This window comes from Convolutriloba macropyga, chromosome 4 (genome assembly GCF_964194025.1).
Source record: "Convolutriloba macropyga chromosome 4, txConMacr16.3, whole genome shotgun sequence".
Lineage (NCBI taxonomy): Eukaryota > Metazoa > Xenacoelomorpha > Acoela > Convolutidae > Convolutriloba > Convolutriloba macropyga.
Window position 1 is genome coordinate 22,745,780 of NC_134471.1, and position 4,388 is coordinate 22,750,167.

A 4,388-nucleotide genomic window follows, 5' to 3' on the forward strand; every position below is an offset into this window, starting at 1 on the left:
ACAAAAATTCTTTGTAACGTGAAGTCAAAAATAGATTTTAAAGACGTAATCAACTTAATCTTCACGTGTTTGGGTCTCTCATGAATTCTCTGGGTCCTCCAAATATCGATTGATACCTAACCAGGGTCCTCTCTGGCGGTTTAAATTTAAATTGTTTCTTGTTTTTGTAATGTGTCCTTAGTTTTGCAGAATTTTTTATTGCCTTACACTTTTGTTATAGAACCTTCTTAAATTCTACTTGATCTCATTTCCTCTTCTTTCCGATTAAAGATTTTTTTTGTGAAGTCGTTTTTGCGATCTTGGAAAATTTGTAACTCACCCTTAATATTAATACCCACCCCCTTTTTTTCTAGAGCAATCGTTAGATGGTTTATGATTCTTAAATGAAACTCTGCTGTTATCAGTTTAATTTCATGATATTAGTAACGTGCTTGGGAATAATTGTGATAATTTTGGTTCCTTGTGAGCCAATAATTTAATGTGAATGTCGGGAGCTCCCTATAGTTGGCAATAATTAATCTGTATCTTTTCCGTTTTTGTCCCCCCTCCTCCCGCTTAGTGGATGCCTATAATTTTCAACCCCTTCCCCCCAAAAAAGAACGTTTAATACTGTTAGATAAAGTTTTACTAAATAATGATAGGTGATTTATAATGATGAGCGCATATCTATTTGAGTTCAGTGGTGAGTCCATTAAAATTAGGTGTTTCTCAAATCTTCAAAGACATATCCGCAAAGTGTAAGTTAAATATAAGATGACGGCAAGGACAGTTTCACCAATCCTGTGGGCGTTAGTTCTCTGCAACAACAAAAATATCACAAATTACTCTGCAACAACTTACTGAATTCAGTCATGTCAATAATTAACAAAGTTATACCGATATCTCTACTACAGCAAACAATGCTATTTGAATTTCTTCAAAAAGTAGCCTTCACTCAAATTCACCAGTCAGATAGATTAACACTTGCTATTCTAACGGACCAAATTCTTACATACTACGATACAAAGATCTTGACAAATGTAGCATTAGTCAGTCAAGGAATGATCTTCACCTTGGCAGCGCCCTTTGCATCTAGATTGACAGCTCTCGCTTTTTATACAGCAACTCCAGTACCAATGCCAAACAGATGAGAAGATGGTTACGCCTCTCAAAATGGATTGGAATCAAACTATGTTGCAATAGCTGTACCTAAGAACCGCATATTTTTACTCTCCCAACCGCAAATTGACAACTGTGACGGCTCCAGCAGCATTTTTCTAAGCAAAAATGGATTCACATTGGAAATCGCAGAAATTACATGTCTTGGTTCACTACTAATTGTCAACCAGTTCTCAGCATTACAGAATTGTAGTATCCTGACGGTCAAACTATCGATTAAAGAAAAAACAGAAAAACTTGGTAATGGATAATGGTTGATAACATCATCCAAAATAAACTTCGATCTTTTTCTCAGTGATTTGAAAAATACGGAATATCTTGAACGAACAAAACTTGGGTGTCAGATATATTTGTGAGAATTAAAATGCGTAACAAAAATAGACTAACTCAATGGAATTAAGAGCAGATATATTTTCTTGCAAAAATGACAACGCAATAAAGATTGACATCAGACTGGCTGATCCATCACAAAAACTCTTCAGTAAGCTTCCAGTTTCCGATGAACTCCCACTCATCTCATCAATGTCTGCCGCTCGTAGACAAATTATCGAACGAGTAGAAAATAAAAATGAGGGTGCTTGAATTTCATAGAAATTCTATCAATAAAGTAGATGAGATGTCAGAAATTAATATTCTCAACATGAAAATACTGAGATCAAGCATTCAGAATAAGTTTCGAGATGCTAGAACATGGAAAATGTCACTGACAATTTTTTGCTATTTCTTTTAATGCAATTTTGACTTACTTATGTTATTTATTTTTATCGTCAACGATATGCTAGAGTTATCTCATCAGTGGTTGCTGAAAAGAAAATTAACTCAAAACCGATTATGGTTGTTTTCTCAGCATGTTATCAGTATCTGCCACTACATCCTTTGAGTAAACTTGCAAACAATAATTTTGTTTTGAGTGAGCAACAGTTGATACAAAGCTTCAACTTGACGAATCAATAGAGTGCTCCATCATATATAGACATCATGCAACTTGTTTGCAAACAAACTGAGCGAAATCCAAACACCCCATTTTAATAATCTTATATCTTAAAACTGGATACCTGTTGCATGCAGAACTTCAGTTTGTTATCGACAACACCAAAGGCCGTCCTGTCAATGTGGTTTTTAATTGCTTCAAAGAATAAATGCTTCATGAAATAGTGCTAAGTAGTATAATAAACTTTAATTTTAAAGAAGCGCACAGTAATGTTTGAACTTTGATTGATTTTATTGCTAAGCCATTTCTATGTATTTTTAGTTCATTCTTTTTTGTGGAAAAGTGTATGAATTATTGAATGAATTAGTCGTTGATAACTTACCATTAGAAGGATTGGATTTGTAGAATTGAAATAGTAGAAAGATTTTTAATAGTTGAAGAAAAAGTTTTAGAAGAATTCAAAAAGAGAATCGATTGTTAGAACTAATTTTGTTTTGGGATAACTGCTAGACTCACTTCCGAAGACCTGAAATATATTGTAATTATCATCAGATACTCAATATAATCAGGTAAAACCAATAAATTTTCGGGATCTTCAGTTTGGTAGGTGACATATCGAGAAATTAATTTTGGTCTTTCAATTGAAATCAAATCAAGAACGTATGAAATTGACTACAGTAGAAAATCAGCATTTTTGGTGTGATTTTTGTGCACCGTTGAGTTTATAAACAGCGCTTGAATGAATTATAATAGGGGGATTGAACCCAATATCAAACAGGTTCACTGAGTTATTGGTTAGCTCCACAAGTTTTTCGGGAGAAGAGGGATATCAATTTGCGACATTTCATGTTCTATAGTTGAATAACAATAATGGGGTGGTACTCCTCGCCCTTTACTGACCGAATTGCTGGAATAAATTGACACAGATGTGAGTCTGCCTAATGAACACTTTTTGAGAAAACGCATGTTGCTCAAAAATTCATAGAATTCCAGATACAACTTTTTTTTCACTTCAATCCATTTTCTCCAGAGGTTCTTCAACCATTGAAGTTTTTCACCAGCCAGTGTTGTTTCCTTGCTTAACATTTTTTGTCGAAAATCAACCCGTTTCTTTAATTAAGGAACAAGGAATTAGAAATTTAATATGAATACAAAATTATTCTAAATTGAGAATGGTTCCAAAAAAATTTCATCCTTAAAAGAAAAATGCTGATTGTCTCTGAAAGTGATTTTACTGTTTTTAATGCCAAAAAAAGGATCTATTTGTTTCCCTTAAATCACCTACAACTTAACCTGTAAAAGTGTTTAGCGTGCTGGTATAGGAGTGCAGCTATATTATGTTGGTGAAACTATAAGCCCTAATTGGATGGGGTGTAAATCCTGTTAGTTATATTCTTTTCGCAATGAAAAAGTAATCACTTTTGCACGTGAAATGCTTTTGACTTAACTTGCACAACGCGTGTTTCAAAATGGTTACGTGACTCTAATAAAGTCACTTCAAAACTCTGGAAACTATCTCGAAACGCTTCCCTTGTTTTCGATTAATGTCAGACTTGTGTTGTATGGATTTAGATGAAGCCCGCTTACAACAATGTTTGAGCCGAATAAGTATCTTCATTTAAGACCTTTCGTTTTGATAAAATGATGTAGATTTAATGCTCCAATTTCATTGAAGAGGCCACAACTGCTGCCTCGCAATTGCAATTAAATTTTAGCTAAGATTGAGTTGGCACTGGCGTTCAAATTCAATTTGATCAAAAGTTGAAAAAATGTGTCGCCAAAATTGGTTGTGCTAAATTACCTTCAACGCTCGGTATCAATTTCACTTTAGATCTTACCGGGGGGGGGGTATAGAACGAGCGGTAATGACAGCCTTTGAAACGACTTTGTAAGTTTATCCAGGCTACTACCTACTGCGTGATTACTAGTTATTGGGGAGTGTAATTCGCTCCAACGCTTTTGCTTGCCTTGTGCTTTGGCCTCGTGCATCATATTTTCCACGATTACTTCCCATCCTAGCTTACCACTATAGTAGGAATAAAGCGTATGTCCCTTAACTTTAAGAATTTTGAGACCCCAGATTTTGATAGTTGCCGTTGTTACAAATAGCTTTCACTAGCTGTATTGGGGAAGTTGGAATTGATAATTCCAGTAGGGTACCTTAAAAATGAGATTTTTTCTCCTTTTTGCTCTTGAATCCCAAAAGTTAGTTCGATTAAAGCCATTCGTATGGAAGATAAACGTAATGGAAGAATTAAAAACATGCAACAGAAAAGATGCAAAGTTTGGAGCTATATTA